Consider the following 15,174-nt stretch of genomic DNA (forward strand, 5'->3'; position numbering starts at 1 on the left):
GCCACCAAGTCTGGATGAAATCAAACACTTCTAGGGGATAATTAGGTAGTGACGAACCACGTACGACCATCAGTATTATTAATGCTTTTATTGTGTATGCATGCGTGCTGTTAGAACTGCACTCATAACGCAAGTACTCAATACCGAGTGAAGCCTCCCAACCTGGCCCACTGCTCATTTCTGAAAAACCTTGAGGTGTCACTTACCTCAAAGGAGCTTTTGATAGTGGACCAGACCTTCAGCTTCTCCCTGAGACTTCTGAGAGCACTTGTTGTTTCCCTTTAGCATGGATGATCTTAATCCTCACATCAACCCTGTAAGGAGTCATCTGTATCATGTATGGAGCACTAAGGTTCTGAGAGCTGAAGTGCTTTATCTAGGGCCACACAGTAAGTGCGTGCCAAAGTGCCCCATGCCAGGCATAAGAAGATTTGTAAACCACGAGAGCCCTATTCAAATCTACCTCTGTACCTTACTAACTGGAATCGACCAGAGATACTCGGAACTTCTATGGCACTGTCATGGTGAGCTGACACCACATGTCCCCCTCCAGCTATGCAGATGAACATTGGGCACACAGAAAGATGCTGTATGCAGTCTTCCCTACCGAGCACCATGAAAAGCACGTCAGGGAAGTATCTCAACTAACCATCTTCTCTTTTGCTTTGCTTTCCTTCCTTCCTTTTCTTCTTTGATACTATGTTGCCCTAGGTAGTTTGGACCGCTCTATATAGACCCGACTGGCCTCGAATTCAGAGGTCAGCCTGTTTCTGCCTCCTTAGTGCCTCCCCAGCTCCATTCAATCTTTCTAATAGCTCTGGGAAATCTGGCTCATCATTGTCTGGGTGCTGGGGATTGAGGCCAGTGCCTCGAGCATGTTAAACATGACACTCTTACAAGCCCAGCCACAACACCTTCAGAGTACACATGGGGACTACCCAGGTGGTGAGAAGTGAAGTAACTTGCCCAAAGTAGCTTAGCTGAAAAAGAGAATTAAGTTCTTAGGTACCAGACTGCAGATTTAGACAGCCCTTTCTACTTTACTCTCTTAGTATAAAATGGAAAAGATTGCCTGTCAAAGAATCACAAGGTAGAATGTTCTTTTCCATGAATATAGAGAGCCTCAAGAATGTTAGACATTACACAGCAATGGTGAAACCAGGAGTGGTGACTCATATCTGTAATTCTAACACTCAGGAGGCTGAGGCAGGTGAATTACTGCCAGTTGAAGGCCAACCTAGGTAACAGAATGAGTTTAAACCAGCCTGTACTACAGCATAAGACCTTGTCTCAAAAAACAAAATGAAACAACAATAACAACAACAAAAAACCATAATCTCAAACCCCCAAACCAAACCAACAACAACAAAAAGAAATTAAAGTGTAAATATCTGGTATTTCAAAATTCTGATTTCTAATGGCTGTATAAACACTCCCTGGGGGATGTTCACTGACTACTCAATCTGAAGCCTCATGAGGAGGCATGAGCAAAGGACAGGAACCACACCCCATCCTCCCGGGACTTGGTTTGTTGCTGAAAAAGCTAAAGTGAAATTTTTAAAAAGTTAAAAGTAAAACAAAACACATTTCATAACATGAAAAGTACATTCAACTCAATATGTCAATGTGCAAAATAAAACTTTATTAGAACACTTATTCAGACACACTTGTTTACATGTAGTCTGTTGAGAATTTTCTAACAGCAACATGAGGTAACAAGCTGTTGGTTGGCTTATGTACTTAAAATCTAAGATATTTACAATCTGGGCTTTTACAGAAAATGCTTGCTGCTCTGCTCTGCTCTATAAGAATTTACACATCTATGCCCAATTTGAACATAACTCCCCCCCCACCCCCACCCCCACCCTTTTTTTTCCTCCCAAAAAGAACACTAAGGCTGCCTTCCTCTAGAAAAACAATGTTGCCATCTTGGAATGATTTGAAATGACACCTTAGATTACTGTTCCAGTGGTGCACTGACAGCTTGACAACCCCCATCCCCTCTTAAACACATTGGTCATCCTAGTGCTGAAGTCTTAGTGCCAGCTCCTCCTTCTGATACTTATCTTGCCAGGGTTACAGCTTGAGCTTCATAGAATGAGTTCATCCAGGCTTCCTGAATCATTAATAGGGACTTTCATTTTTTACTCTCAAACTCTCACACTTTCTGCTGTGAATTCTTTTTAACATAAAACTATGACTAAATGGCCTATACATGAAAACAAAGTTCACTTTTTTTTTTTAACTTTTAAGAAATCAGAATTTTTAAAAATGCTTTCTCTTGAGAAGCTAAATTTAAATTTTGCAATTCACAGAAGAAAATCTCTTCATAGCCAGTGATCTCAAAGCCCCTCTGGTAAGATAAAGACTTGTGCGCTTATTTTTAAATACTATTTCCTGGAGAAAATATTATTTAATGGAAAAGACATGACTAGTAACAAATCAAGTCTAAGGCTCTCCCTGGTTCTGCCAGCGACTCCCTTTGACTTTGGGCAAATCATCTTACTACTGTTGCTCTTTATCTGCAAAAACTGGACTTCATGCCTATGGGACTTGCATGGTTAATCAATGCCTGGAAAATGCGTAGTGGCAGATGCTACAAAAGTGCTGAGCCTTAAAAACAAAACCACCCCCAGCCCCCATTTGTATTCCGTTGAGGTTGAGGTTTATTGTTATTTAACATAGGAAGGCTAACACTACGTTAAGTCCAGCGTGTAGCTCAGAACAGAGATCACTGTCCAGATGGGATTTTTTTTAAGAGCTAGGATTTTTTTTTTTCTACTTTAAAAAAAAAATGTGGTTGGGGGTTATTTTACAACCCAACAATTCACCCGTGCAAAAGCATTAAGCTTCAAGTTGAAAACTATCGATTTAATAATTTAAATGAACCTCCTCAATGATTAAAAAAAAAAGAGAGGCCCTCCCCGCCCCGCCAAGAAATGTCTGAAAACAAGAATTCTTCTGATGTCGCCCCCCCCCAACCCCCGCCCCTGCAGTTCTCCATGTTACAGTCCTTGGAGGTGGACTAGGCATAAAATACTTTCACTAATAAAATATGACAAACCGCCGGATTATACGTGGCCGATTCCCAGTGATTGCCCTGCTACACAAAGCAGAAAAGTAAATGCCATCATCCCCCTTAGAACAAAAGAACTTAGGAATAAAAAACATGGAGAGGGGGGCAGAAAGCAGCAATAAATAAAGGTGAGCGAAGGACCCCGTCCCCCGCCCCTCCCCGGAGCTAGAGTGGGACTCGGTACGGCTAATAAAGTGGTTCAAGGGTAGTTATTTGCAAAGGGGGCGGGGTGGCCGGGGATTGCATGTTGCATTCGACTTGAGCTTGCATCTTCTCCTGTTGCCTGGACCACTCGCTCCCCCATTGCAGTGCTTCCTCCTCGCTCCTGCCTTCTTTCCACCCCCACCCCTGCAAACTGCTGTTGCACTGGAGGGAGTTGGGGTTGCTCGGGAGCCCCCCAGCAGCTCCCGACGGCGGGAGGGGACCGGGGCTCGGGCCTGGCCGGGGCTGCGGCCCGGCGGCGGGCCGGGAGTTTGGCGGCCGCTCGGCCCCAGCGCCGCCGCCGCTGCACCGGAGTTTGGCTGCTGCTGCCCTACTTCACTCTAGTTTAGTTTCACTCACTTTACATCCGGGTTTTTTCCCTAGGCAATGGGTGCCGCAGCACACCCCGTTCCTTAGGCAAAGTGAAATAAATTCGCCGCACCGACACGTCAAGTAGTCCGCCCGCCCGAGCGCCGCCGCGGGCCCCCGCCGCCGCCCCGTGCCCCCGTGGGGTCCCCCGCGCCTCCCGCGAGCGACGGGCTCACACGCAGGGGTGCGGGGCGGCCCGGGACCGCCGCGGTCCGGCTCCGCCCGGCCCCCGCCCGCCTGCCCGCTCTCCCTCGTCCCCGCTTCTCCAGCTCCAGTCCCTCTCGCCCGGCTCTCGGGAGCGGCGGGGGCGCGCACGGCGGCGGCGGCGGGCCGGCGGGGCCGCGCGGCGGGTTCCCGCGCGGGCGAGTGTGTCTGGGCCTGGGCGGAGGGATCCCCGGGCTGAGGCGGCGGAGGTGCTGCGGCCCGGGGCCGGGTGGTGAATGGGCTGGTGGTGCTCGCTGCTGCTGCTGAGAGGAGGAGGAGGAGGATGAAGAGTTGGGCTTGTTTGTCTCCCACAGTTTCTCTCCTGCTGCTCTGATTCCTCCCTCCCCATTCCGGCCCGGGGCCTGTGTGTGTCTCTCCTGGAGGAGGAGGAGGCTCCAGTTCCTCCCCCCACCCCCTCCTCCCCACCCCCCCCTTGCCTGGGGAAGAGGAGGAAAGAAACAGCCCAGAGAGAGAGAGAGAGAGAGAGAAAGAGAGTGTGTGAGTGAGTGAGAGAGAGGAGAGGAGGAGGAGGAGGGAGAAGGGAACAACCTACCATCTTAACACACTAATATCTAAAAAGTGCGAGAGGCCCAGAGCAGCAGCAGAAGCAGCAGCAGCAGCTCCAGCCTCTTCCCTCCCTCCCCATGAAGAAGAGTTCCCTCCTCCTCCTCCTCCTGCTTCTCCTGCTCAGAGTTCCTGCCTCCAGCTGCCAGGGGGGACAGCCAGCCAGCAGCAGGAGGGTGCAGTATCCCAGCTTTTCCATTCTCTCTTTTCCTCACTCTCTCTCTCTCTCTTTTTTTTTTCTTGAGTAGCTCTATTTCCCCTCCCTCCCCCTTCCCCCCTCCCTCTCTCCCTCTGTCTTGTCTCTGGTGTTTGTCTCTGGGAAGGAGCAGGGGCTGCTTGCTTGGAGTTTGTTGTGGGGGGAGGTAGGGGGAGGGGAGGGGTGTGTGGGAGGGAGGAGGGAAAGGGGGTGTTCTTGTCAGGACCCCTCAGTCAACTTGAGGTTTCAGCAATAACTTCCCCTTCGGGGCGCCCCCCTGCGTGCCCTTTTCCTATTCCTCTCCACCCCCCAGGAAAAAAAAAGACAATGGGAATACCTCGTCTCCCCCCTTCCTCCCCTCTGCCCTCCACCCCTCCCTAGGATAGATTGGAAGTAAGTTTATGAGCAGCCTCGGGAGCCTGGGCGCTGAGTACAGGGCCAGAGCGGGTGACAGGGGCGGCGCGTCGGGGGTGGCGGCGAGGGGGCGACACAGAGTCCCCGTGGGGGGTCGGGCTGGGGGGCCGCGGGGGCGGGGGTCGCGGGCCGAGGCCGCCCCCCGCGAGTGCCTGGGGCCGGGGGATGGCCGCTGGGCCCCTTCCCCGCCCCCACACCCTGGGATGCTGTCGGGGGGAAGTTTTTATTATGGTTATTTAATTTAAAAAAATTTTTTTTTGGGGAAAACCATCTTGTTTGGTGACTGAGAGATCTGGTTTAAAAAAAAAAAAAAAAAAGCTGCGGCTGCTGACGCTGCCGGGCCCGAGTGTGTGTGAGTGAGTGTGTGTTGGTGCATTTGTCTTGGGTGGCCGGAGCAGCGTTGGGGAAATTCCGCTTATTCTTCTTCTTCTGCAACTTGTTATTCCGAGGAGTCCGCCTGCACCCCTCACCCCGGGGCGGCCCTCCCGCCGTCGCCGCCGGCCGGCCGCCCCGGGACCCCGCGCGGGCCGGGGACTCACAGGCCCCTCAGAGAGGGGCCGCGGCCGCCCCTCCCCCCCGGGCCGCGGGGGGAGGGGCGCGCGGAGTGGGACTCTTTCCGTTTGGTCCAGCCCCGCGGTGCACGCAGTTCCCAACACTTCTCGTCATCCTCTCTCTGCTCTCTTTATTCTGCTGAGCGGTGCTGTTAGGATTTCTTTCTCTCTCTCGCTCTCTCTCTTTTTTCCTACCTCCTCTTCCTCCCTTGACCACGCTCGCAATGGTGGGTAGCTGCAAGGTGGCCCTGGCAGGGGAGGGGTTTGATGTGGACACTGGGGCACCGGGCGAGAGAGGTCTCCTTTCAACTTTGTCTTGTAGCTTGCACCCCGGGAGGAGGCCACATGCTGATTGTGGGGTGTAGATGTGCTGGGAGTGATTTCTAAGTAGTTGAGTTGTTGAGATGAGGGTAAGACAGCTAGTGGTAGGCAGGTTTTGTTTTCGTGGGTGAATTCGGTGTCATCATATTCCGGTCATATGTTGAAATATTCTTTGTTTAGGTCTTGAAGTCGAGGTTCTCCCTCTGCACGTCCACATTGTGTTGTTTTTAAATGATGTCTCCGGGAGTATGGATTTCTAGAATCACAAATGTGATTTTAAGGTCTCAGCATGTGTGGGCCTCAGTATTGGCCTTGACAGTGAACTTTATGGCCGTGTTTTGGACTTCTAAGATTTTATCCCCTAGCTGGGATGCTAGTTATGCTTTTTCTTAATGGTTGATATCAGGAATGTAGAGTCTTGAGGAAGTTAGAGAGGGAAGGGCATTTATTTATTAATAATTGATAACTGACTGTTAGAATCAGATTCATTTGGGCTGGTTGAAGGTTTTTGATTTTTTTTTCCTCCGTTTTTTCTTTAAAGCTATCCTGTACTCTAGGAAGCCTTTTGGCAGGCGTTCTTTATGGTGGTTCTTTGGGGCACGGGGAGGGGGGTATCACCCTTTAGAGAGAGATCTTCATCACCCTCTGTAGCTTTATTGAAGGCCTGTTCAGGAGGCTGATATTGAGGCTAAGAAGTGTAAGGTTGCTTTTCAGAAAAGTATGTTACTTGTTTACATTTCATGTTTCCTCACGTTTGGGCAGTAGAAATAAATAGGTCAGCGTTCCTGTTGGTTTTTGAAGGTTAGCCCCCCTCCCCCCTTTCAAAGTTTTACCATCTACTTGGTTTACAGCCTTGTAGGAAAGCATTACTGATTTTTCCCTGGGAATACTGTTACTTATTTTAATTTCGGTAAGTTCCTTGCTATTTTCTTCTGTCTTCACTTAGCTTGCCGAGGGCCATTTTAAATGTCTAAGAATACATTTTAAAATCTCGGAACATGTTTTGATGGCAAAGAGGAATTTTTTGAATGTAGTAATGCTCGTGTTTATTAAGAATTTCAGTACTCAGCACTTCAGTGTGTGCGCAGCAATCCTTAAGTGAAGAATGTAGTAATAGTGAAGAAAACTCTGAAAGCACAGACATCTGACTCACATGTTAAAACGATCTCAGGGGCTTTCTCTTACTTGAGACTTTTGATTTTGGTAACTCAGTATGTACATTTTGACTGGCATTACTTGGTTGCCTATTATAGAAAGCCTTTCTTCTTTTTTTTTTTCTTTATGTACTATTGGAGTCACTTTTAACTTAAGTTTTTGGACAGCTTCACAAAGGTTTAAGGTGGTCAAACTTTGGACGCAGGCAAATCCTTATGGAGCCGGAAGAATAATACATTGAGAAGACACCTGGCTGGGCCATACTTTGTTTTAAAGGGATAAAAGTGATGGATGGGACACCGGTTCCTTTGGTTTTCAATTATCTGGAAGGAGCTGCTTCAGAAACACTCTTCTGTTTACAAGAAGACCTCTAGCACTATCCAGCAGGAGGTGCTACAACAAGTTAAAGGGGATCTCTTAATTTTGAGGGTCTTATTGAAGTTCTCTTAGCTCAGCTAAGCAACAGGAGTAACGTTCCAGGAAGATTTTGAGTAAGTCTGTTCTAAAATACTATTGCTATTTGAAATCTGCTTTGTACCTGCCTATGCTACTATGTAGAATAACATTGTCATTGTGGATGCTGGGTTAGGAATAGGGTACTGTTAGGATTATTTTCCTTCAAAAGGGAGCTAGTTTGATATTAACAAGTGGAGTATTGAACATAATTTAAAAATTCTTTGAAGTTGTAATAAACAAAAATAAGTGGCATGATGTGGGCTTCAGCCCTTGTAAACATTAATAGAAATAAAGTAGACATTTTTGGAAAAAGGTATATTGCTTGCGGTTCAGGTTTCTTGTATCTTTATCTGTTTGAATCTATGGACAGTGGTTTTAATCTAGATGCCATCTTAGGCTTTCAACTTTATAGATACAGTTGCTATATTTCAGTTGGCCCTCAAAGACTGTGATTTTTTGAACTATATATGAAATTAAGTGGAGTGCTCTGTAATTCCAGTACTTGGCCCATAATCCTAGTAAGTTTAGGTAGGAGGTACTTCAAGACTCAATGGTAGCCTGGTCTACACTGTAAGACCGTGTCTCAAGAAAAATAAACAAACCTGAAGGAAAGTTATACCCGTTGGTATAATTCTTTGTTGGTGTGTCCATTAGCAACTTTTAATGATGACTGTATAAAGAAGAAAGTAGCTACTTTAACATTTTCATGGCGTCTACAGTACAGTCCTTTGAAGTTCTCACTGTTAGATAAATTGATTGTGAGTCAAAATAAACAGCTGTTATTGTTTGTAAAGTTTTGTGTCAAAGTTTTGAAAGCTTAAAAACACAGAAAATTTGATGGACCTGCTTTGAATTTTGTAGTTATAGTATTGTGTGTGTGTGTGTGTATTTTTCAGTGAGATCATATATTAGGTAGTTCTTGTGAAATTTCTTTGTGAATTGAAATTATCATAGACGTTGTTTATGAGATATATAACAGATTAAAACATGAACAAAGTTTTACTTTAAAATGCTAAGTTCTTCCATATCAGTTAGGAAATGAATGGGTTAAAAGTACATGCCAAACACTAAGAATTTAAATACTGCCCTGATTACCCTAAATCTCTTTCTTACAGTTTTTGAAGCTTTTGTTAAGGAAAAAAAAAATGCTGCTGAACAGTTTTCCATAATTATAAAGAAATCAGTGTTTGCTTTTGAAGGTAGTATGAAGTATATGTCCCCTATTAAAAGTTTTCTTCCTTTTTCTCTTGTTTGGTAGCAGTTGACCTTAGTGAATGTTTAAGTTCCTGGACTCTTCTTGTATTAATACACAGAGTAACAGATGTCCTTGCTAACATTTTGATTGACTCTGCTAACTTTCTGAAAAAGGCTCGCTGACAAAAGCTTACTAATTTGTTTCATAGTGAAATATATATTGTTGTACATTCATGTTAGACAAATATATACATTACTTTTGTTTTCTCCTTTTAGAAGGTTACGTGAGGAAATGACTACTCAGTTTTAGAGGCTTAAATACTCTCTCTTTCTCTCTATGTGTGTGTGTGTGAGGGAGAGAGAGAGAGAGAGAGAGAGAGAGAGAGAGAGAGAGAGAGAGAGTATCAGAGCACGAGCACGTGTGCACATGTAGTTTCCTTGATAAACTGCTTACAAATTTAGAATGGTAAACTTAATAAGTTAAGTAGAGTTAATTGGCAATCCTTGTGTTTAGGAGTATAATATTGTGAATTTTATAAATGACTGTTTTTCATGAAATAGCCCGAAGTTAGAAAGTAAATATAAAAACTTGTTCTTAGGAAGAGCAAGAAAAGCATTAAACTGTTTAGATGAGAAGGAAACCTCGCATGATGACGGTAACTTTTTATGCCACAGTGAACACTGAGCTTATTTATTTATTTGGTGAAGAAATAGTGAAGTTAAGGCTACATCAATATGTTTTAATTTTTTTTGTACTTAGTATTTTATTACTGAAGGCTTTTATGTTTAGTTACCATTCAGAAGGATAATGGAAGAGATTAAAGTTTAGGTCTCTGACCTTCCCTAGAATTCCTTTATGTGTCTGTTTAGATAGAAAAAGCATTTGAGTTTTTGAATTGTTTTGTGCTGGGTTTATGCTGACTTCTCTGGAGCTGTTGCTGGTGGATTTACACGCCAGCCTAGGTTGTCTTTAGAAGCATACAATGTGTTTTGGTCACATTAACTTTACCAGGTGTGTATTTTTGGTGCTTTGGGATTTATTTTTAAGTGGTAGTATGTTAATAAGACATCAGACTTACTGTAGACAGTCCTTCCTTCCTTCCTTCCTTCCTTCCTTCCTTCCTTCCTTCCTTTCTTTTTTTGTCCTCCACACCATGAACTGAGGGCTGAATTCAGGGCTTTGCTTTTACTAGGCAAGTGATCTACTACTGAGCTAAATCCCCAAACCCAATTATTTCTTTTAAAAAAGATTTATTAATATTTTGTGTTTATGTATGAATGGTTGCATGTATGCCTGTGTACCATGTGCATGCCTGGTGCTGAGTAGGCCCTAACAGGTGTCAGGTCCTCTGGTGCTAGAGTTATTGGCATGTATGTGAGCTGCCATGTAGGTTCTGAGGTCTGAACCCAAATACTCTGTAAGCGCAGCAGTGCTCTTACCACTGGACCATCCTCCCCTCAGATAATTATTCCTAAAGAGCATATTTTTTCTTTATCTGGTCCCATGTATATACAGCTATACTTTTTATAGACTTTTATATCATTCTTAACTGTGTATTAAATCTTTGCATAGTTATCATTTAAAACAATGTTGGGATAGTCTTTTTTATGTTTTATTTTTTGAGGTGAGGTCTTGCTATAGAGCCCAGGCTGGCCTAGAATTTGTGGTAATCCTCCTGCTTCTGATTCCCAAGTACTGTGTTTACAGGCATGAATTACCATACTCATCTTGGGATAGATATTGAAGAACAACTTTGTGCGTGCGGCATGGGGCACCTGACTCTAGAATGATGGTGAATCTTCCCATGTAGACTGTGAGGTTCACGCACCTGAATGCTTTGCAGGAGTAATGTTCATTCACAGACTCTGGCTTTTGAATCCACCCCTCATCTCTCCCACCCCTCAAGTCCCTCTCCTTTATTCCTTTTTTACTCAATTAAAAAAAAAAAGAGTTCATGTACAGTCTCAGGAAATTCTTTTTTTCCCATATTTTGGGATGCACTAAGGTAATCTTTTCTTCTTTTTAATGAAGAAAAGATCAAACCAGTTATATGGAGATTGGAAGGGGTAGGGCCTAATAGTTTTATTTTGATTCTTTGGGCCTAAGGGAAAAATATAACAGTCACTGGGGCCAAAAAGATGGGTTTTGTTTTATTGTTTTGGCTGCATTGAAAATACAAACTGTCAGTGCTTGAGGAGCAGGAACAGCAGAAAGGAATTGATTTTTTTTTTTCCTGCTGCAGATCCAAGTGTTGTTAACCAAGTGCATTTCTAAAGTGGCATGCTTACAAATCAGACAGCACTTGATTTTTCTCCCTGGACAGAACACTGAACTCTTCTTTTTAACATTTAAGTAAGTACCCTAAACTTCAGGGTAATGACAATAATTTCATGATAAAAGTGGGTGATAGTAACCATGGCAACTGCTATCTCTGGCCTTATGGACAGTCCTGTTGTATTGATGAAGCTTCAGATACCTCAGTAGCCTGTCACTTTTATGGTGAAATGTGTTAGCACGTGCTGCAGGTGACTTTTAGCTGGATTGTGTTAATCTATGTGCCAGCTTATCTATCCTTGTTAGGAGTTTCTTGGACGGTATTCCACAGCATGTTTTTGAAGGTGCTGTTGCCTGAAAATAACCCACCACCTGCGGTAGGCCTCCTGATGCAGACTGAAGCCTCCTTCCACAGTCTTAGAGAAAAGAGGGCTGTCAGAAGGAATTGTATGTATGTAAACTACAGTTCAGATTTGTCAGCTTTGGCTTGGAAGTGTTGTTAGTAGTTTACAAAAACTTTTGTAATTTTGAAAGAAGTCTGTGAATGAGAGAATTAGGCCTACAGTTGAAATCTTTCCTCCTTAGAGTTCTTTTCAGAAGTGTATGCGTATAGAATGAGGGGTGGTAAGTGGTGGGCATAACTGTAAAGGAAAGATTTGATAAGAGAAGAACTTAGGTGTTTTGGTACGAGTGTGTGCACATACATATTATTGTAAGAATATATTTCCTGGTGAGCAATCCTAGAGTATAGTAAATGCTTGGCTGTAAATTTTTCAAGTAAAAATTATTTTAAAATATATTTAAAATAATTGTTAAAGAGACACAGTACAGTAAAAACATCTTTGTGATATAATAAAAATATTGCAAATGATCCAACAAAACTTATTTTAAAAAGTATAAAATTACATTTCTGTCATATCAATTATTATTATTTATTATTTATTTATTTATTTTGGTTTTTCGAGACAGGGTTTTTCTGTGTAGCCCTGGTTGTCCTGGAACTCATTCTGTAGACCAGGCTGGCCTCGAACTCAGAAATCCACCTGCCTCTGCCTCCCAAGTGCTGGGATTAAAGGCGTGTGCCATTACTGCCCGGTCATATCAATTATTTTTAAAGCATTTTGTTCTTATATAAGGTTTTTCTAGCAGGAAATATTAATGTTAATTGATACTTTTTTTTCTCATATGTACTAGAGAATCAGTACCAGAGCAGAGAACAAATTTGATCTGAATTTGATTAGACTATGAAAATAAGACCTAATCAGATGTGCTTCCCAGTCAGACTTTCTGAAACTTGCTGTGAAAAGCTGGTTTACTTACTACAAGTCCCAGGATGCACTGCAGCTTTTTCTTAACTTCAGATAAGAGCATTGCATGCTGGGATGTGTAGTTGGTTTAAATAGCATGGAGAACTCTTTCTTTTCTACTCCATTTTATAAATAGGTCCCTAAGACTCTAAGAACTTTATTTCTTTAAAGTTATACTAATAAAATCATACTCTTTTTCTGAAATTCTAAAGTGGGACTTTAAAAACAGCTTGATGTTCTGTTTTATCACAGTGCTTTTACTAGTTTTTATAAGATTTAAATGTAGAGTAATATGTTTAAAACTTGACTTGGAAATTTTAAGTAGTTTCTGTGCATGTGGTAGAATAGGTTATTGCAGAAGTCTGGTATCATTGTTTTCTAGTGAGGGCAGTTGAAGCTGTTTGGTCAAGCCTGACACATGCTATTCCTTTTGCCCCCAATGGGGAGAGTTATTCAGCTGTTGTTGTTGTTGTTGTTGTTGTTGTTGTTGTTGTTATTATTATTATTATTATTTCTTTTCTGTGTAGTTTTGGCAATCCTGGATCTTACTCTGTAGACTAGGCTGCCCCTGAACTCAGAGATTCACCTGTCCTTGCTTCCCAAGTGTAGGGATTGAAGGCATATACCAGCGCCACCTAGTTTGGACAGGGGGCTTTTTATTCCAGTCATTAAATTCAGAGTTGTGATGCTTCTTGAATAATTAGTTAGTACTGTCTAGCTGAGAGGAAAAAACCCTGAAAATAAATGATTCAATATAATTGAATTATTTCATATCATTTATTTTTGAGACAAAGTTCATTGTATAGTTTATGCTGGACTTGAACTCACAGACTTAATTGCTTCAGTTCCCACAACCCCCACCCCTTGTTTTTGTTTTGTTTTTTTGTTTGTTTTGAGAGGCTCTCACTCTAGCTCAGACTGGTCTTTGTGTCTTGTGATGCTGTTGCCCCTGCTCTGGAAGTGCTGGTTTTGTAGGCTTGCTCTGTTTCTTCCCCTGCTCCATGTAGACTGAATACTAAGAGATGCTGTCTGAAAGGGAGAGAAGGAAGGGAAGATTCTTAAATAGTTTAGATTTTCACTTGTGAAATTTCAAAACTTTGTTTTGAGCGTTCTTCATTAGTTCCTATAGGGCTGTTGTAGGATTGGGTGCAGGAGCCCTGAGAGTGCTTCCTTAGCTCAGTGGTCCGGTCGGCACGTAATTAAGGCTTAGTAAATACTTAGAATTACCAGTAATCGTTTTTTACTTAAACAGTTCCTTTACCTTTTAGGTTTTTTTGTTTTTTGTTTGTTTGTTTGTTTGTTTTGTTTTGTTTTGTTTTGTTTTTTGTTTTTTGTTTTTCAAGACAGGGTTTCTCTGTGTAGCCCTGGCTGTCCTGGAACTCACTCTGTAGACCAGGCTGGCCTCGAACTCAGAAATCCGACTGCCTCTGCCTCCCAAGTGCTGGGATTAAAGGCGTGTGCCATCACTGCCCGGCTTTAACTTCTTTTTATGTTATAGTTTAGTTAGAAACCCAGTTGATTTTGGAAGTCTTTGCCTTGAGATTTTGGCTTAATGATTTGCTGTGCATTAAAGTGTCTGTGTACTTCATTTTCTACCTAAATGACACATGCCCCAAATTGGACAAGTACACTTGTAGCAGGATGATGGCAGGGTTTGGTTGTGCATGGTCAGTGTTGTTCTACTTTGTTGTGGTGTCTCATTAACTTCAGAAAGTTTAAAGATGATGACAATTTCTTTGTTAGTAGTGTTTGCACTATTAGAATATCCAAATAGTTGATAAATAAAAATAAGATTCTGCAAAAATGCTCTTACTGTCGTGGTGAGTAGGAAAACCCTCTGACATCATCAGCATTGAGGATTGACGGAGGGGACAACTCCCTCCCTCCCAGCTCCCCCACCTCCCCTGCTAAAATGTCATCAACATCTGGGTTATATTTAGAGTGTAGGTTCAAAAGAGTTTACATTTTAAATATTTACATTTATTCCTCTGTTTTAAGGTACTACTTTTAGGCTCTAGAATTTTTGGGATATTTTTACTTTAGCTGTTTGAGATGAGAAAGGGATGTTTGAGGTGGGAAAGGGGTACATAGGAACATTGAAAAATGTAAACATAAATTCCAGTGTATGTTCCATGCCTTAGTTGGAATATGAAAACATCAGATAATTGACTTTTTATCTGCTTAACTGGTGTCTATTCGTTAGCATGGACTTCTTGGAACATTGTCATAGATTTCTGCTAAACTATTTACTGAAACTATTTCTTACCAATCAAGTTCCATTTGACTCTCCTTTGCCCTCCCACAGGAGCAGGACACCTTTTTGAAGTATCAAAAATATGTGGAATCTTGTTGGTTGTGCTTCTACATTGTAAATTGTTTTATTTCTTTCCTATTAATTTTGTTTTTAAGTTAATGTTGGAATGGATAAATCCAGCAATTATAAAGAACTGAATACTAATGACTAGCAATAAGGAGGGAAATGTACTTTGGTGTTTGTGGGCTACTATAGAAAATAATTGTGCCTGTATGAATTTTCCTTCTGTAAATTGTATTGCCATGTCTATTCACATAATTCCTGAAACACTACTGAAAATCAGGAGAACAAAACTGGGTGGTTACTTGTCTTTACTCTAGAATATTTAGATACACTTAAATTGTTAAACAGTTTTTCTTCTTTTCATGAAATTTCTCATGTCATTATATGTCACATATGTGTGTCATATAAGTCATATCTTGGGAAAATCAGTCTTGTTTTGAGTTTTGTTTTCTCAGTGGAAAATAAATAAGAGCCTGCTGTTAAAAGGAGTATGTGAGATACTATTCATAAATGTACTTTATAGACTAAAATAATATATGTGAATTGGATTTGTATTTAAAAGTATTTGTTGTGT

The 15,174-nt window shown here is 42.5% G+C and overlaps 1 protein-coding gene across 24 annotated transcripts in view; it reads left to right on the plus strand.

Annotated features, from left to right (window-relative positions):
• The first annotated feature begins 4,044 nt into the window (after window positions 1-4,044).
• The window catches only part of Phf21a (PHD finger protein 21A), a 174,608-nt gene continuing 163,478 nt past the window's right edge, over window positions 4,045-15,174 (plus strand). For 9 of the 24 annotated variants that reach the window (XM_076929276.1, XM_076929269.1, XM_076929280.1 and 6 more), the window contains exon 1: window positions 4,046-4,590. The gene's annotated coding sequence lies outside the window, so the exon portion shown is untranslated. Of the gene's footprint in view, window positions 4,591-5,567; window positions 5,803-5,825; window positions 6,807-6,842; window positions 7,543-10,961; window positions 11,055-15,174 lie in introns of those variants that run through there. The other 15 variants (XM_076929284.1, XM_076929281.1, XM_034496761.2 and 12 more) reach the window with 9 other exon arrangements.

Source organism: Arvicanthis niloticus, chromosome 2 (genome assembly GCF_011762505.2).
Source record: "Arvicanthis niloticus isolate mArvNil1 chromosome 2, mArvNil1.pat.X, whole genome shotgun sequence".
Taxonomy (NCBI): domain Eukaryota; kingdom Metazoa; phylum Chordata; class Mammalia; order Rodentia; family Muridae; genus Arvicanthis; species Arvicanthis niloticus.